Here is a 20,719-nt window from a genome sequence, read left to right as displayed (position 1 = left end):
GAAAGTGTTTTTGGGTGCATTGGCAGGTTGATGTTTTATTTACATTTAGATTAGATTAGAGGATCATGAGTAGAGTAATACACTTCAGTGATTCAATGTCGGGCCTCTCCTTTCAGCTATGAGGATGATTTTCACGGCAAATATGTTGTAGGAGTTTGTACTTTGTATAAGAAGTACAAACTGTTTTGGTTTCCACTAGGTATAGGCAGAGCACAACTCTCCACATCAGTTTAATGGGTTTTCAAACCGGACTTCTACTGAGAGTGGAGTAAAAAAATATTTCAAACTAGCATTAAAATTGTTTGAAATTTAAAAATAAAAGAATAATTTTAAAGTGTCTTTAAAAACACTCTTTGGTCATAGCAGCGTTTGGACCACTTCAGATCATAATCAGTAAAAATATATTAATTCATACCAGTGTTAAACTTGACACTTTGAAAAATCTTATTTTCAAAGAGCTTTCTCAGCTACATGGATTCAACCTCTTTTCAAGTTAATAAATGCTAAGCATGCAGCACCTCAACTATAACAAATTACTAAGTGTAACTTCAAAGAAAATCAAATATTTCAGGACCCTGTTCTGATGAAGGTGTTAAAAAAATTTTGAAGTGTGAGCTCCATTCAAAAATTTGAATAGACTTTTGAATAAAGAAATATAGTGTATTACCAGGCCTACAGACTGATCGGTATGTTCATAAGCAATTATTTTCCAACACCATTTGATTCTTACTCTACAAATAACCAGAAAAGTATCTCAGTCACTACCTATTAAAGTTATAAGCGAAGATATATAAATAGATATATAAATAGATATGTGTTTTAAATAGTTAGTTCTCTGGAATAATTTATAATGGAAATCATCAGGCAATCCAGTGACTAATTATCACATAATTTACTATTTCTAGATTCTATGATACAGCTGTAATTTAGAAGTGATGTCTCAGGATAATTGACTTTTGATTACATGGTACAGTAATTCTCATAGACATCTTGTTATGTCACATCAAAATATCATGTGGGTATTTGGCACCTTGAAGGGGAGAGCCTGGTGACCACAATGCCCTTCCCAGCTCCTGAGCAGTGTTCTGTGGATCTGAATGTATCTGTCCTTTAAAGTCTTCTAAATTTTTGTCAATCTTGAGAATACTACTTTCACTTCTTTAATCTTCATCGGGTCTTTTACCAGAAGTCTGTATAGTGTACCCCATTTTGATTTTTTTCTCTATTTTTCTAATTAGCTATTTAAAACACTAACTACCTCTCAACAGACTCTGATCTAGTGATCGCAATTACACGTTTGTATTGGGTGGCCAGATACTTAATAATTTTAAACCTCCTTACAACTTCTGTGGTAACATAACAGCTGTTAAAGTATCTTGCTGTATTTAGGGTTTTTTTTCCTAACTATACAACTGGATATTTAAAAAACTTTCAATAGAGATACTTATTCTGTTTCTGCATTGCTCACTACTGGTAATTTTTATAGTCTTGGAATGTAGTTACATGTTTGAATATTGTTAAAATACTGTGATAATGAAGGATTTTTATGCCCTATCCAAGTGATACTGCTTTCATTTTACTATGTGTGCTTTCCATAGTGATCTAAAATTTTACATAAGAACCGCCAGTTCTAAGGCCACTGTTCATTTCTATCGTATGTGTTACATTGTCCTGTGTTGCATGTCAATATTTGGTTTACTTTAATGGTTTGGTTTAGTTTAGTTAATGTCAGTGACCAAATATTGGACCTAGAGCACTCTTCCTTATAAAACTTTTAGTTCTCTTCACCAGAAGAATGACTTCATTTGTACATGGGCAAAGGAGAAATCAAGGTTTTCTTTTATTTCCTACTCTGTTTATCAGACTGGTAACAACTCGGAGATTGTCTAATGTAATGTAAAGCAAATAGTCTTAGCCTCAGGAATACAAGGACACAAACGGATTATTCTGCAGATTGCTCCTCTATCTCATGTGCAAAGGCTGTGCTTCTTACCGCCCAGCAGAAGTAAAGCTTTAAGTGATTGTGAAACAATCCATGAACGTCAGGTATTTTTCTTTAAGCCAGCTGATACCTGTAAATTTTAGTCCTTGTGAGGTATCATCCATCGTCATATATATTCCTGTGCCTGCTAGCCTCTGGCAGATGTGTTTCTGTCCTTACTGGGAGCACTCGGCATCCAGGGGGGAGATGCTGAATGCAAGCTGTTGTGGTGGTTGCTGCAGTGGGCATAAGGACATGCTGTTAGAAGTTCCTGCTTATATGTGCATACAGTATAAATCGTAGTCTCCTGCTTAAGTTATAATTCTTCTCAATTGCTCTATGAAGTACAACTGTGATAATATCACCATATTCAAGTGATAGGGTTATGCATGATGAGGACTTGTGAAGCAGTTTGCTCTGGTTGTGTGGTGGTGGTGGTTTGGTTTTTTTCTTTGTGCTTCCAAGATAAATATCGGCCATTGAATTTGCAATGTCTTCTTTCTGTGGTATGCAGAATATTTTTTCTGACAGAGCATACATACAGCATCATAAATCAGGGAGAGATGTTAGAGATCTAATCATCATACAGACTTGGCTGTCTCAGGTTCTAAGTGTTAGAATCTCATTGGACAGAGGAAAACTTAGTACCCCTGAGTTACAGAAGGGAAGGTCAAGGTATGCTCATTTAAAACCCCTTCTCATAAAGAAGCCAGACCCACAGATCCCAGATATTTAACAGTATTTTTGTGTTCCTAGTGAAACTCTACCCTTTACATGACTTTGGCATCCTTTAACATCTGCTGTTGAACTCTACAAATGCCTGAATTCCCTGAACGCAGCACTCCTGCATTGCCTGAAGCAGGAGCTCAAAGTCACCTTCAAGTCCCTGCAGCACCAAAGTGGACTCAAAATAGAGATTGCCCCACTTTCCTTGTAGGTAGGGGTCACGTCATTTAGCTATACTGTGAGTGCATCTGCCTCTACTGTTCCTGTGTACATCTCTCTCTCTCTTTAGGAACTGCTGTCAGGCAGTCCTATTAGGACTGTTTCACTTTAACCCAGTTACTGTTTTATTAGTACAGCTGGAAACTCCGTGGCCAGTGAATGTGACAGCCGCCTGTGGCAGCCGAGCCGAGTAGCCTGGAGATGGTGCTTCTTATGGGCCATGGCTGTCGCATCCTGTCCTGAACTGCTAGTAGCGTCCGAACCCCATCAACTGCGTGTGCCACGGTACTGGGTGCCCTGGATAACATGCAGTCTCATTTTTTTCATAGGTGGGTTTGGGTCTCTAACTCCAAAAGATGAATTCCAGGGTAGGATCCCAAACTGAGGGAGATGTCTGCCTGAATGGAGAGAAAAGTCTCCCGTTGAATGATTACCCTGAAACATTCAATTTCCTTTTCTGCCCACTACAGCCTTATTCATGTCTATGAAAATGATTGTTATACCACTGAAATGTCACCTAATAAGGGTAATGAATGTTACTGAAATTAGATGTGTGTGCCTTCCATGTGCTGTGTCAAACTTGTGCCACCTGACTGTTCAAATTGCTTTTTATGAATGTGGCAGCCAGGCTAGAAAAAGTTTAGGTGGGTGGGTGGGTGGTGTGTGGATTTATTCACAAAATGCGAGTACATTCATATTCAGTAAATGTGAGTTTACTCAAAAGGAGAGAATTCAAAGTGAAAGGTGAAAATGCTTTTATATATTCTTAGGGTCAGTGTTTGGGACTCATTTTCCTGTACCATGACAGTCTTTCTTCCACTAAATAAGGACATGTGGGTTTTTTTAAATAGTAAGTGGCTAGCAGAGCCACTGACTATGTAACCAACAAGTAATTAGAGCTAGGACCTTGAGATAGGGAGTGACTTCTAGAGCTACTCGTGGAATAGCTGAGGGTGAAGTGGACTTAAGGAGATCATCTAGCCCCACCTACTCCTCAAAGCAAGACCAACATGAAAGCTGGATCATAGACTTAAATATACCAATAAGTCATTATTTTCAATGTTTACTATATGTGCTTGTGACGGATATTATATGGCATACACATATACAGCTTAATTTTATATGGCATATTAATAACACAAAATTATGTGAGTATGACTATGAAAGCATCCCATGCTTCAGTCCATTCAAAATCCATTTTTACTCTTCTTCTGCTGGCCTTTCTTCTCCCTCTTTCAGAGGAGAGAGCCCAACCTCTGCACCGCAGCCAGAGGGGGATGAAACTTTCCTGCTGACATTGCCGCAGCCTGAGCAGTCACCCAGAGACAAGCAGGCAAATCCACTCCCCATCTCGGCCAGAGCCCGCGTGGTTTTGGCATCTCTCTAAATTGTTTACAGCACAGTGTCACAGCTTCAAGATTTGTTGCTCCTCAGAGCATGAAGGAACATAAACTTGTAGTCTCACACAAACTGTGGTTGTACTTACAAGACACACACACCCCTCCCCCCCCGACTGCTCAAAGGTCTGCCACATTTTGGTTTTTTCTAAAGAGTTATGGGATAAAAATATTAAGAACTGTACTGACAGATGCACTAAGGGAGCAGGATACAGACCAATGGTTTCTGATGCATGCCTCTTTTTGGGTCATCGAGTCCAGGTGTCCCCTGTAGACAGACCATCACCATTCTGTCACAAGGCTGGCTGTGTGCCTCCCCTGAGCCCGTCCGTCCGGCAGAGGCAGGGTAGCTCACAGATGACTGGAGAGCAGAGCAGGCTGCTAATGGATGTGCAGCCGTGCTGTCCTTTGCTTGCTCCTGGTCTGTAGGAGATGCCCCAGAAAGAACCCCCTTGGTTTTAGAAAGGAAATATCCTTCTGCTCAGGGAAGGTTTTCTAACTTCTAGCGCCTGTTTTTTAAAGGTGGATATTGCTGTGTTTTGTGACTGCTTCATAGGTGGTTGCTGTTCTCTGTGAACACTGGCTGTACTGAACACTGTTTAACCCTTCATGGCTCAGAACAAGAAAGCCAGATTGAGAGACGGCTCTTTTGAAACCTCTTTTGATTATTTTTTTTTTCCATTAACTGCAAATTCTAGACTAGTACTCTCTGGTTATCATGACAATATAACTATGCACAGCTTGTGGGTGATGACAGGGAGGACTGGAAACGAGCAGAACCGATTTGGAGAGCTTCACTGTGGAAAGAAGGGCAGCACTGAAAGTTTTAGCAGCTGCAAGGCCATTGGCACTGCTCCTCCAAACACATTACACAGCTAAGTAGCCTCCCGAGTACTCAGTTCTGCAAAATGATCTGGGTGCTGACCAAAAGAGGGTCTCGGGAAGGTAGAAAACATCTGAATGCCAGCTGAGGTAGTGATTCTTGTGATGCTTAACCACAGTTGTGTAGCCTCACTTCAGAGTACCACCAGTAGCAGAGGGGTGCTCTAGGTTCTGTTCCATTCTTTTTTTTTTTTTTTTTTTCTCATGGAGGAAAAGGAAAGAATGATTTATGTCTGACAGTAAAGTCAGTTGTGTAAGGAAAATGCTTCCCTTTGGTTCTTTCATGAAAGACACTCCTATTTTTTGAAGGATGAGAGCGTTCCCTTCACAGCTGCATCTCAGTTTCACAACATGGACTTACAACACATGAATTAAGCAGGTAACACTCCATCAATCCTATCCTTATTTGTAGCACACAACCATTGCAAAGCTTGTAAAGAGGAACCGAAACAATGAAATGTTGGTTTGGTTTTATTCTGGATGCGGTACACACCAAACGGGATGGGGAATTACCACTTAATTTTTTTGATGAAGAAAGACTCATTCTGGTAAATACTCACTGCGAATGGTAATGTATTTGCAGAGTGATAAGAGTGCATTAGTGTCTGCTACATCAGCTTGACCGGTCATTTTGGCTGGTTACTCAGCTGGCACAAATAACTTGCCTGGCTCCAATGCAGTAATGTCAGCTGTGGTGATGGTGTAGCTCAGTATATGTAAATATATCCACAAATACTTAATTTGAAAGGATTGGGGGAAAGGGGTATAAATTACTCTTCTTCTCATGATACTAGCAAGATATGAGCAATATTGTGCTCCCGTGTTTCTAATTCAGGGTATGAATCTGCTTGTAGTAGTGTAAACCAGGTATAAATTGCTGTTTAAACATAATGGTCCCATTTAGTCTTTATCTTGAGCATATGAAGTGGCTGCGCAGGCGCCAGGCCATAAAGGAACATCTGACACTTTTTCATGTTTGTCTGTGGAGTGCCTAATGTGCCGTTAGAGCTACACAAATAATAAGGAAAAATAAAGACCAGAAGGTAAGTGAATCTGAGGTCAAACTGCAAGCACTGCAGATACCTCATCTCAAAGGCAGTGACATTTGGCCATAGAGGAGTAAATAGGGCTTCGAGATGCAATTCAAATACGATTTTTCTGAAAGTCACAGGAAAAGAACTTCTAGAGGATTTTATGATCACTATAAATCAAAAAAAATCATAATCTCTTTATAGTGACAACAGGCTGGAAAAATAGCTTTTAGTACAGGCATGCATCTTTTGGGTTATTTGCTGGTAAACAGAAGTAGTAGTGAGATTGCAAATGTTATAAAACACAGAAGTGATGAATGCTTCAAAAAAAAAAACCCAACCCAAACAAACAAACAAACAAACCCAACCCACTCAAAACTGTGCTGCCCGCTATGAAACTAGAGAACAGAGCTCATTTTGAGCAAGCTCAGTTTCACCTGCCTTTCCAGGGAACTGGTTGTTTAATGTGATGCTCTTACTACATGCCTTCTGTTAGGAGAGGAGAACATACCCCAGTATAAATTTGAAGGAACGTTTTTCACATCTCAGCATAACTGTTCCTTGCAGAAGGATAGCTTATGGAAACTGGGAGGATTGCAGATGTAGTGGTGTCTGAAGGGAACATCAGGATCAGGTCAGAGCAAAGTTTCACCTAGACAAATGTCCCCTCTTTGGACCTCTCCCTCCTGCTCCTTTAGCCTGCCACAGCTCTGCAGCCTCTCAAACATGCCCTGCTGTGTCCTGGGGAAGGTGTGACCTCTTCCAGCACAGCCCACTGGGACATGCTGCACTGATTAAATTCCTTCTAGCATAATAAAGACTAGAAAACATGCACAGTAAGAGGATATACTGCAGAACAGAAAATAATAGAAGAGTGTCTGGAAAGTTGTAATTCTTGTGGGACCCCACAGACGGCCTTTCTCCAGCAGTAAAGCTAACTGATAATTAGTACCTCAGGTTGCCTAACTTTTAATCAGTTATTTAGTCAAGTGGTGACCTTCTGCTTCTTCCAGCTTCATTTTTTTGAGCTTTTGATGAGGAACCAATGCCTTTTGAAAAATAAAATGAGATTGCATCAACTTCATTTCCTCTTTCTACATACCTGCTGACATCTGCAGAAAGAGATGTGTCATGACTTTTTATCCAAAAAGCTGTGTTGGCTGCTCTTCAATATACCATTTTTCATATGTCCACAAACTCTGTTCTTATAGTTCAGACCACTTAATACAAATGACCACACTGTGGGGTGGTTTGTTGTTGTTCATTGTTTTTTTGTTTTTTAATTCCATCCTATTTACCATCTGGTTTTGTACCTGGGCATTTTTAAGTAAGAAATCATACACTGCACTTACTATTTAAGCTATTTCATGCGTCAGTTCCTTCTGAGCTCTTGGATAAATATCCTCTGGCCCTGATGAACCTGTTTTATAGCCTTTTCTGAACATCAATTGAATGCAGAATCATTGAGGTATCATCCATTAAAACAAAAAAGAGTGTGTTTGTGTGTGGCAAGGGGGGGAAGCACTTTTCTGATGGGAGAATTTTCTAAACCCTTCTGCACTCGCTGTGTATACAAATTCATTTATTTTATCTGCTGTGGCCTTACCTTCTATAAATTATTCTTTTGTGCCCCTGACCATTTATTGTTGTACAGTCTTTCTAACAGACTTTTGGCTTTTGATGGTTTTGTAAAAGGATTTATTATTACGTTTTTATGCCTTTTGTAATCTGTTCCTTAAACTCTTTGGCCTGCCTGGTTGTGTTTTTATATTTAACCTGCCAGAGTTCATTCTCCTCTATTTTCCTTGTTTGAACATGACGTCTACTTTTTAAAGGTCACCTTCTCCCTTCTGAAACCTCATCCAAAACACATGTTACTGATCAAAGCAACGATGCACTAAGTTAAAGGTGAAGCCACTGCCCATCAAAGAAAGTTATGATATTAATGAGACATCCTGACAGGATGGGAGAGCTGTGAGGTGGTCAGTAATGGAGCCTCAACAGGACTTAGAAAGCACTCCAAAACCTCTTTTTTGCCTTTCTGTGTCAGCTTCTGCCTGGAAATGTGAACAAGCTGCTGTTGCTTGTTATTTCCCTGCACAAAATAAGGTAAAAAAATGAAGTTTTAAATGACCAGAATTGCATTGAAAAGTTCCCTTTTCTTCAGTTTTTCCTTCTAATGGACTGAAGACCCTCAAAACTGAGTTATTCATTTGGGTTAAAAAGGAAAATATTAAAACTCTTGAGTGATGTTAGCATCGCATTCAGAGAGATGCCATATGTTGCAACTGTAACACAACAGAGTGATGGAATGCTGATTTTGCAATACAATAATATTGTATCAAGGAGCAAATGAAAATAAAACGGTGTATGTTATATTATTGTTAATTATGTTATTATCGTTGCTCAGCCTGCTGAAAAGTTTTAAAGCAGAGCATGTGCATTAAAAAAAGTAGCACAAATAGGTTCAGTTCTGATGACTATACAGAACAATTCCTTTCTTTTTATTCCAAAATCCAGCAAGAATATTTAAAAGTAAAGTAGGGTTTATTTTATGGAACAAATTTTGGCTCATCTGCACAAAACAAATGGTTTTCTCTCTGCACAAAGTACTTGATATGAAATGACACCTGCACCTACAGTATCTACTCACACTTGACTCCACTTTAGGAATATGTGGAATAACATCAAGACTTTAATTTCAAGTACTTTGAAAACTTGGAAATACATACTCACATGCTTAGTGCAGATGGGACACTGCTTCACTTTAAAAAAAATAAATAAAATCAGAGTAACTGGCAATACCTCTCTACAAGCAGGGTTTAAGTGCTTGGTCTGTTAAAGCCAAGTATTTAAACAAATTATTTCTCTGTGAACACCAATTGGCATAAAAATATTCCATAGCTGTGCTGCATACAGGGGCTTTATTTCCCACTTCTAATTCCCTTCTCTATCATAGCTTCAGGCAGGCCTGTAAAATTCACTTCAGTGTATTGTTAGGTGTGATGGGATTTACATAATTTGAAAATCCCCTTACAATAGCACTTGGGAGATAATTAAGTTAGATGACTTTTTACCAATTGCCTTCATCTATTGTTTGAGAACTAGCACAGGCTTTTTATGGATCACAACTGAAAGTAGATAAAACTGGAATTGCAGCACTGGCGTAAGATGGTAGCTCTGCTGTCCTATAAAATGCTGTACAGTTGCATTAATTGTGCTCTTTTCCACCACTATGAAGCCATTCCTTTATGGCACTGCTCCTCACAGTCCCTTGTAGTAACATAGGCATGATAGTCTCTCAGTTTTGTTGGTTTTAATACTTTAAAAAGAATTCACGATTTATTGGTTTGGTGGTGAGAGGAACAAAACAATGAAAAATGCCACTGGGCAGCTGGTGGTGCAAAATCATGCTTTTGCTCTTGTTACAGACATTGTCAGGACCTAGTTCTCCACTAAATATGTGGTGCCAACTCCCCCATCCACGGGGGAGAAGGTGTATCAGTCATCAAGGAGCTGCAGATGCTTGCAGTGTGGGGTGGTGGTACCTCTGCTCTGCAAACCTCATGGTGCATAGTGGTGTTGGGGTTAATACTACAGGGAATTAGCCCAAGAAAATTCAGTGTGAGATGCTATGGAAGGAGAATGTGATAGTTACTTTACACAAAACTGATCTCACTCCCTGACACTCATAGATTTCACGCGCTGTCAAGGCATAGATCATGTGGTATATGCCAGGACAAGGGATGCTGGCTATGGCATCCTTACCTCTCTTGTTTCTTCTATGATTGGCAGCAATCAACTGAATTTGAATGTGTGCTTTATGTCCCCAGGGTGGTGAGGGTAGTGTCTGGATTTCCTTCATTATTTTTCTTCAGCCCTTGTGTTGGGCAAACCTTCTGCATTTCATGGTTTTATGCCTTACCTGTTCTCCAGCATCTTGTCCCCTAATCATTAGGCTGGCTTATCCTTCCTATCTGGTCATTCAAATTAGTGCTCTGTAGCAATTAATGCATATCACTGTCTCCACACTCACATTTCCATTCATGCTCTTTTTTCATACCAGTCTTGATGTTTCTATGAGAAATCCCTGCCATCTAATGCTAGGCATCACCTGTTTCTCAGAGAATAGGCAGAACTGGAGAAATGCGGGATGACTCAAGTCTTTCCAAAGAAGGGGTACAGAGGTACTAGAGATTAAAAAAAATAATTTAAGTCAGTTAAGTATTTCTACACACTCAAGCAGGAATTATTTGAAGAGCTGCTACTCTGAACCTATCTTCTCTATGTTAGTACCAATGGTTTAGCTTTTCTATCAGAAACATGTTAATATTTCTACATGCCTTCTTTCTCTTTTTATAGACATTCAGATCAGGGCTGGGATCGTTCTTCTGAGACACAGATAGTTTGCTTCTGCATTTTCTCCCCTGTGACTTCATCATCTTTCCAGCCTGTTGTAAAAATGCTGTCTCTTCCCAAATGCTGCTGTTAAATTTACATTCCTTTGAACTCCTGACTTCCTGTCTCTTACGTCATCTCTGACGAGATTGTCTCCCCTGCTTAGACCCTCGTCTCTCCTAACACAATTTGTAAAGTAACACTTTGTAGAAGCATAAGGAAATAATGTGTTGGGGTTTTTTGAAAAAAATAAATTAAATGGCACTTTAAAACGTATTTTAAACTACATAGAGCCCAAACCTGCTAGAACTAAACTTTAGAGCTTACTGGCTCCAGCTCAGTTTGCTTTATTTCATAGATCTTACCCAGATGATTTCAGAAGCCGTCAGCTTGAAGCTCCAGTTTGACCTCTCTACTGTTGGCTGGGTTCCCCTAAGATGTAAGTGATGGGTAAAGAATTAATCCAATCTTTACAGAGAAAAAAAATAATCAAGGAATCCAGAACAAAAATCAATAAAACTCTGTACAAAAAGTTCTGTGTGTAGTTCCTGAGGAATTTAGAAGCATTCAGACCCCATAATGACATATTTAATCATCAAGTAAGGTTTAAGTGTTTAAAAAAAATCAAATACTTCTATCATGCATTCTTCCTTAGCTAAACAATTCTTGTTTTGAGCAAGTCATTGCAAAACACTAAAGTCTGTTACACATTCCCAAGGCAAAGAACTAAAATCATAGCAGTTATACAGGGCAATTTCTCCTAGGATCCTATTTAATTGTTTGATTCTTTAAAGGATAAAGACACAAGACCAGCATGTGTGTGACCATGTGCATTGTTTTGGTGTGTTCTGACCAGAAAACAACCCTGCAAACAACATCTTGGGCCCGAGAATCTTAACCTGGACCTTCCTGTCACTTAATCTGAGCTTTTAAAAATATTTTTGTTTCTCTCCCAACCTTTGACAAGAGAACACACTTGGAATAGAAGGTAGCTGCTATTTTGTTTACTTTATTATACATCAGGCTTATGTGAAAGAATGATTTATACTTCTATCACCCTTCTTTAAACCTGAAATACAGTTGAGTACATCTTTATATTGCATGCAATTCTTTAATTAGGTTTTTACACTCTATTGCCAAACAGTCATGGAAGATATGAATTATCTTGATTAATGCAATTGCGATAATGGTACACAGATCCTGTCAGTTTTAGTTACACAGCTCAGCTGGGGCATTGACATATGTAGCTTTAGATCCTCAAACAGCCACAGCTTCACTATAGCCTTGCAAGGTAGGAAAACTCATGATTGTATAGTTACTACAGCTTAACAAAGGTACTCCTACACACTACCTCCTGCACTGGTCATTGGCCATGTGCCCAGTCATGATATTTCTCAGCACAGTAACCAAATATATTGATTTAACCACAGGAAAAGCTTCAGCCCTTGGCTGTGTAAGGCTCAGGCATGGCTGCATAGGAGGCTTCATAAAAGCCACATGGGGCCAACGCTCTAGGCTTCACTAAGCAAAGTATCCTAAACATTTCTACTGCTAAGATGTCAAAACTTTCTGAAAATCACCCGTGGAGCCAGCAGGGGAGTGCAGAAAACTGTCAAATTCCTGTACTCCAGAAGCTGCTAGGTTATGTTGTTCTGGGTTTACAGAATTGCATAAATCTGACAGAAGTTCATACAGCAGCCAGTGGGGTGGCTGTGCTCCCACCCCTCTCTCTAGATCACCAGAAGACAGTTTCCCACTGACTTTCTCATGCAGCAGAAATTCTGTTACAGTCAGATGGCTCTTTTCCCAAACCCAACTAAAAACTAAGGTGACAAAAAGCAGGTTCATCTACCTAAGCCAGCTTAGTAGATGGTATATAAAAGCCACCCTAGCATGAAGAGGAGCAGGGACAAGTACTTGGGGGGTTAAGCAGGCTGGGGTGTGGGGAGTCAGCTCTTTCACTAGGAAAAAAGCTGATTTTGGAGACAAGGAGCACAGCCTTAGAAAACGGTGGTGTTTGTTAATGCTTCAGTGTGGCAGTGCTGTTGAAGTATTCTTTGCTCTTCTATATATCCTTTCTGAAAAACCTGAAAACCAAACATTCATGTGTGTAATTGTTGATGAGCATTCAGATGGCATGAATGTCACAATAATGTTCCAGCCCGTTTCACCAGCCACCGGTAAGCTAGTACTTAGGACTGCAGCTTAAAAAAACACAGGCAGAAGTCTGCAATTTCTCAGCTGGCAGGATTTCATTTGGTGCCCTTCAGGTCTTTACACCTTGAGTCCCTGAAGGTGAAGCAAGGATGTCAGTAGTGCCTCCTTGCAGGCACGGTTCGGAAAGTTTCAGCTGCAAGTCAGGGGAACTTGTCTATCACAAAGCTCCAGCTCTGCCCATCCAACAAAATGCAAAAACCCATGAAACAAAATGCAAACAATTACTCAGTGTCGACAATCAGTTCATTGACGCTCTGAGCAGTAAGGAAGGTGAAGTTTGCCAAGATACTACAGACTAGTAGACTAGCGACTAGGAATCCAAATACACGGTGGAGAGTCTCAGAAAACACTACCTGAGAAAAAAACATTTAAGCATGCTGAAATTTCAAGTAGGCAAGAGAGGTGATTGCAATTAGGACAGCAGTAGTCTTGTTGCTCTTATTCTATGCTGTTCCCCCGTGCATGACATTTCTCCACATTTGGTCCTTGATTGTCTTCCCACACAAGGCAGTAAACAAAATAACAACAGGTAAACAAACTCTCTCTGACTTGCAACAACACAGCCTGTCAAGTAATAACACATCCTCTGCAACAGAGCAATGATGGCAGCACAAAACAGCAAGAATGGTACAAAATTTCATAGCAGACCTGTATCTAAATTGTTTAATGTATTTGTATAGCCAACAGAAGCAAAGGAGATTATACAGCAACATAAACTTATGCCTTATTTCACTAGCAGAATTGCTGAATCTTAACTCTTCTTGGAACCTGGGAACCTTGGGGTTAAATCTGATTTAAAGCCACTTCTCTGAAGGAGTTCAGCAAGAAGATTTTTGCTTCCAAAATACCCAGCATTCTCAGGATAATTTGGGATACGAAGATCATATTTCTCCCTCAACTATAAAGAAACATCCAAACTGCTCTCTGTAAATTGTTTTTTTTAAAAAAGAATCTAAATTCCTTTAGAATCTGGAAACCTAAGATGCTTAGTTTGTCCTCAGTGCTAACAGACCTTAGTGTCACTGAATATTTTTGGGTTACTCCATAAGATGAGAAACAGTAGTTGGAAAGAGTTCTGACGCCTGCCTTTGCTTTCCATTTGCTATCCAGTAGGCTCCAAATGGAAGAGGTTGAGCCACGAGCCCCATGATTGCTATTTCTCTCAGCCTTTTCCCCAGCATTCAGTTCTCCAGGGAAACTATTAGTTAATCATCCTGAGATCTCCTTTTTTGCGAGCCAAGAATCCTCTGAGTGGAAACCTGCACCTGGCTATTCACTTGAATGCTGGGGGAGGGAGAAGCCATTCGCCCACTTAGTTCTGTATCCTGGACACATCTTCTTTTTGTATATTCCCTGCGACAGATGTGACCATCAAAAGGCTGATTTGACTAAGCTGGCTTGCGTCTTCATCCCAGAGTTCTCAATCCACAGCTAAAGCTCCAGCTCTGCCCATCCAAGTCTGTAATACTGAACACTTTTATCTATTTCCCTAGCAATTTGACTAGCCTTCGTTAAAGAATATTCCTTCTTTTATCCTGGCTGATGTTACTGTCTGTAACTTTGAAAAATCTGTTCTCCTAGCAAAACTACCATGTTAACTCCTACTGCACATGAATAAGGGATCCAAATAGTATATAGCAAATAAAGGTATTTAAAAAAATACCATGATGGAGTATACTTGCAAAATATTAGTCCAGATAGTCTATAACTCAGTGACTGAACGCTGCAGTGATATTTGTCCTTGCATCTCAAAAGTTCTCACAAATACCTATCTAATGTTATTCCATCAAATTAACTTGGATATCACAGAGCAGCGGCTGCGTGGCTTCCTTCCCCCGGGATGCTCTTGGAAGCACCCGCCAGATGAGATAGCGAGGCTTGGCTCTGACCTGCTCTGGCGGTTTGCTGAAAAAATGGCCTTTACAATGCTGGATTGTCTCATTTATTACTTCTAGTGCAAATTCAGGGGTGTTTTGCTCTGTGTTCTGCTCTTTCTAAAATGCTAGTGTTCAAAATAAAAGTTGAGGCAGCACAGATGACGGTGGGAGGCTGTAGCGTGGAACGCTGCCCCCCAGCACTGAGATAGGAGCTGTGTCCATGCTTGGAGAGCCACGGGGCACAAACGCCTCTGGTGGAAAATGTTGCCACATTCAATCTCAACCAAGAAGCACTTCTGTAGATATTACTTTGCAGTTCTTGTTGCTTTCTCTCTTCACTCCCTGCAAAAAAATAAGCTGTCTTGTTCTAGATGATTTCTCTAGTTTGAGGGGAAGGGAAGAGATTTCTTTGATTTATTTGAAGCAAACCACCCAGCGTGCCCATGTGTTTAGGTTTCCATCTCACCATGGAGGTGAATTACCAGTCGTCAATCCAGGTGACTGACAGAAGAGAGTTTTCTGCTTTCGCTTGCATGCACTGCGCGCTCTCCCCATCCCAGAGCAGCTTAACTGCCCAGCAGAGACGTGGTTGATTTAGGGGCACTCCTCCAAAAGTAGGAGAGAATTAGGTTTCCACAGAACAGGGCTCTCAACTGTGATGTTATATTGCTGAAAGCGTCCTCCTTAACAAATGCCAGTGAAATAGCTGGAGCTCCTCTGTGTAGGGGAGGAAAATAACTTATAGCCAATAACGAACAATTGTGATTCCTTTGCTTCTCGGCGCTTCCATTATCCAAATTTACTTGCCAAATAACTGCTATGAATAATGCTTGGTCTGTAGATTTTCCAACAATTTCCAGTAATAAAAACACTCAAATTTTGAGCATTTATTAAATACAGAGGTTGCATGGCATGCACGTTCTCGGGTTACACATAACTTTTAGAAACAGGCTGCCAGTTCAAGGGTTTCTGATTACAAAATTTATCTTGCCCAGCTCTTCTGCTTTAAAGTAAATGTGTAACATTTGCTCCCTCTCTAGTTTGTCGACAGGAACATTCCCGATTTGTCACTGCCTTTGTGGGCTCTCTAAGGAGTATCGACATTGCTGAGCAAAAAACTTTAAACGTTCTGAATGATTATTCTTAAAAAGTGTTTAACTACATTTGATCATCACACTTAAAATGAAAGATGCTGTCAGCAGATGTAAGCTGGTAGATAATTGATCAAGAGGAAAAGAATGCTGAAGTGATAATTAGGTGTTTCACTTGGAGTAGAAAATCAAAATTAACATACGCTAAGCAAAATTAGAGATTCTCGATTCATGACGGTCCATCCCATTGATGCAAATACCCTTGCTTCAGCCCTTTGCTCTCAGGTATTTCCAAGTTCTCCTACAAAGCTGCAGCAGCTGCTGAAGCGGGAGCTAAAGGCAACACTGCCCTGCCATGCAGCTGGAGCTGAGCGGCTGCTGCTGTGCCGGTGGCAGGGGCTGCAGCCCCCATCCCACCAGGCACACAGGGCTGCCAGAGCAGCTCCCAGGTGGCTCTTCTCCCAGCACCTGCCTTTGCTTAAAGTCTTTGAGCAAAAGGTCTTCTCCTTATGTAAAGCTGCATAATATTGAAGTAATTTAAATTACTTTAGGCCACTTGAGGCTTAAAACCCCTAAATGGTAAAGAATTATTGCAAGCACACAATTGTAAGTCAACCTGAAATCTCAAATGCACACCAAACAGAGAACACGTTTTGTCTATAGCCTGTAGTTCTAAAAGAAAATTAAATGGGGTCTGTTCCTACATGGCTGAAGTTCTATGTGATGAGACAGGCTTTTCTTCAGTGTACAGCAAACCCTCCAGTCCGTGTATACTAGTGACTGAAATATCTACCGTATGATAAAATGTGATCTCATATCCTATTTGACTGGCCAAGTTAAATTAGAGACAATTAGGACTAAATTGGCTTCTTCCTGAGATCATAAATGTGCAGATGAAAGCTCTGATTAGAAAGTAGGGAGTGTAGCTTTATTTGATTTTTGGCTTTGAATTGCTAATGTGTTCTTACCTTTGAAGATCAGAATTACTAAACTGACAGCAAAATAATAAAAACATCAAAGTTAAAACGATTTTAAAGATTAAATGGATGAATTAAAGTGAGGAGGTACAGATTTTTTTAAGCAATTGGCAAGAACTATCGGTATTTCAAAATATCTCAATATCAAACCTTTTGTAATTATTCTCTGTGGCATAAAATTCATGAAACAGAAGGAGGTTCCTAAATTTTCAGGTCTTACTCTTGTAACCTGAGGAAGCAAAATAACTTTCCATCTCTAACAGGGATATCTGTAAATCAATGGGAAATTCCTCCTAATCCCACATCCCTGAGATGAATTATATTTTGTCTCAAGGAACACTTTCAGTCTATTTTTTCATCTCTAGACTTCGTGGCTCTAGACTTTCAAGAATTTGTTTAGCAAACAAAAGAGAGACATAACCTTCAGTCTCATTTGGAATACAATTTTGCGCTCAGGGATGGCCTATTAAAATTGTTGCTTTTCTTCTAAGGCAAATTATTCACACGTTGCTAAATATAAAATATGTGTGCATGTGTACATATATATGAGACTGTGCCTGGATTCTGTAGCCAGAACACAATGAGAGCTACTACATGTCATCTAACCAGAGACCAGAAAAAGAATGTAATATTTATAAATAAGTCTGGCTCTTCACTGTGGAAAAAGCCTGTCATAGACAAAAAACACTTTAAAAGAGTGTCATAGTGGAGCATTTGAGTTAAATGGCAGCCTTCTGCCTATTGAGCAAGAACATTGTGTAAGGTGAATACATATCTATATATTCTTTTTTTTTTTTTTTTTAAGCGAATTTACTAAAATAGCCCAGCCCCTAGGCCTCCAGGCACTTGGATGAACTGCTGATCTTTCTCAGATTGGTCTGACTTGTCTTGCAAATTTTAAATCTGTCACCTCTGCCCAAGTGAACTGATGAAGAGAGAATAAAAAAACTGGGACGGTAGTCTGGCTTCAAATGCCATTGGCATCTAGCTATAGAATGTGCCCTTGTCTGGAGAAGCTAAGAGGTAAATATAATTTATTTTCAAAAAGAAAAACGGTTTAATAGCCCAAGCACTGATTTAACAGGCGAGTAATTAGGAGGCTGTATCAGTGCAGTACTTGGAGAGGTGCCACATCTTTAGAAGGCACCAGTTTGGTCCGTGTATTCCTTTATTATGGAGACAGGGCTGAAGGTGGTCAGACTGGTGCCAGCTCTTCTAGAGAGGTTCTTTTTTGTTGCCCAGAGATCTCAGCCTAAGTAGGCTCAAACCACTTACTGAACTTTCTATTTGCATATTATCATCTCACTTGGGTTGAGAACAGTCTCCATTTTTGCCATTGAAATCAGGTCATTGTGAAGAAAAGAATGCAAGGCTGGGACTGAAAGCTAGGTTCCTAAACTAGTTATTCTACTTCTAGGTAAATCCTAAAATCCAATATTGTTAAACACAATTGTCCTAGGTCCCCCCTTTAGAAAGTGATCTAGTGTCCTTAATCCCAGTCCTCCTAGCTTTGGGAAAAGTCTTATCTTCTGATAACACAGGTTATGTCTTCATATGGTTTTATCATCTCAGTTTGGTCAAGCTTTCGCGATGCTTTATCTGGGCTGGTTCAGACTGTTTCTGCACGTGGAACCTCTAGATCTGTTATCTCAAGGGGGAGTTTGTTCTGTTTAAGAGTAAGATTTGTGTTAGCCGTATGACAGACACACATAATCGATGAGTTGTGCTTCTAGGTTGTTATTGACTGCTACTAGATTGTACCTTGATCAAGAGTTTCCCAAAGTATTCAGCCTTCAATCACAACATTTTCTGCTGTGACGGACTGGCTGGCTGGCGAGGAACACCAAAACTTTTATTACTGACCCATATTTTGGCAAGTTGCTTTTCTCAGTCGCAACACATTTATGTTATGTGAGAAATAATTCATGTGTGGCAATAGACAAATGTAATAACCAACTGAAAATATTTGTTCTCCACCCTGATCTTTCTCAAGATCCAGTATCCCCCACCTACTGGGCCTGCAGCATTTGTTCAAGTTTAGAAAGGAGTAATGAGGAATGAAAGGAAAAATCCACAGAATAGCTATGGAGGAGGTCAGTGCGATATGTGCGTACAGACAGAGCAGTAACGAGGTGCCTTTGAGAGGCTTCAGGATTTTTTCTTTTGAGGTGCAATTTAATGTGTCATGTTACCTGCATAGTAATGGGGGACTCCTAAGGGTTAAACACACGGTCAAGAAAACATTTAAGGAAGACTCAAGTTCTCTTGACATCAGTACAAGACTTAGATTGCTTTATCCTTGAATCAGATAGAAAGTAGAAATATGGGAACGTTAGAGGTCAGTTGATTCCCCTTTTTTGACCTCAAACTTACCCATTTGACACCAAAAGCACATGAGGCTGGAGTAATTTTTTTTCTTAAAAATGGACCCCGGATGGTCTTGACTGTCTTGTCTTTGCAGTGCCTTTGAGAAGCACCTACAGAAACAAGGGGTTACTTAAGATGGTTGTTGGCTTTGTTTAGCTCCAGAGAGAGCTCTACTGCAAAAACAATGTGAACACTCCTCTCCCACTGGTCTGTCGCCTGTTGTCTTCTGGGGATGTAAGAAGCTCTGTCCGTGTGTGTATGTGTACATACAGCAGATGTGTAGCCTGCTAGTGTTGAATTGTGTGTATGAATTGCAAATGTGTCTTCTGAGAGTGAGGAAACATGGAAAGAATGAGGTCATTGTGCATAATAAATCCCCCATATGCTTCTCCTCTGCCCTACAACCCACAAGAGAAGCATTTCGGAAAGAGTTACTTTATAATTTACATTCCTCTTGTCAAAACTGGGAAATGAAGCACAGATATGGTATGAGGAATGGCTTGCTCATTTTAAGTGGAAGAAAACAAAAACTGAGATATAACTACCTGGAAAACAAATCTGAGGTTCATGAAATCAACCATATTTAAAGGGGGTGAGACCAGAGGTAAGAAGAAAACTTACATATGGTGTATTTTTTTGCTGCACATCTGTGCGATATCACAGGTGCTAAATTAGCCACAGGAGGGCTCTCCTGTTCTTCACTCGAAGAAAATATATTAGTAGGAACTGGGAAAACTGCAGGGGAAAAAATAATTTTATATTCTCATAACAAGAGTGTTGGGCATACCCATACCTGCGAACCATTGCGCTGGCTCCCAGGACTGACTCTGCTTGCAGGAAAACATAATTTAAACTGTGGTGTTAGCACAGTAACTGCACGCTTCGCTTCTTCATACAAAAATAGTCATTAAAATAACATCACAAGATCAATTAGTTCTTGATCAAGCAGGAAGTGGGGAGGACTCCAAGCCAGAAAAAAAATCTCGTCTAGCTGGGGAGTGAGCACGGGCTGGTGTTTAGTCAGGAGAGAATGGTAATTACAGACGGACATTTGTACCTCTGGCCCCTTGCCCACGCAAGGATTAACCGCACGCTGACATCTGGAGTTATACAGCCTCCCAGGGCTGCGCTGTGGCTGAGCAACCGCCTGTTATAGGAAGTCTGAGGAAAAAGTCTGTGTGTTGGCAGCTCCTGCAGGATTTCTACTTACAAGAGGCAGAAGGTCCCCAGGGGTGCTGATAGCAACTTACCAAAGTATCTGATTGCCTCGCAGTCCTGCAGTTACTCTTGCAACAGCCTTAGGAAGCGGGTGAGGAATAACAGCCTCATTTAACCAGCGGAGAGCTGAGCAGCCAGATCGAAAGAGGGATTAACGCACTCAAGTCCAGAGTTCTGATCCCAATCTTTTGCCTGTTCCCTCCCGGCAGCAGCCTGGTCCTGACGCCACCTAAATTCACTGGAGGCCTCCACATTCTGCCTGCAATTCCAGACGTGCTGTAGGCTGTGCAAATATCCCTAGTGGCCTCCACCTGAAAGACTCCGTAAGCCAAACGGAG

This window comes from Falco cherrug, chromosome 13 (assembly GCF_023634085.1).
Source record: "Falco cherrug isolate bFalChe1 chromosome 13, bFalChe1.pri, whole genome shotgun sequence".
In the NCBI taxonomy this organism is placed as follows: Eukaryota; Metazoa; Chordata; class Aves; order Falconiformes; family Falconidae; genus Falco; species Falco cherrug.
Note: the sequence above shows the minus strand (reverse complement) of the source record.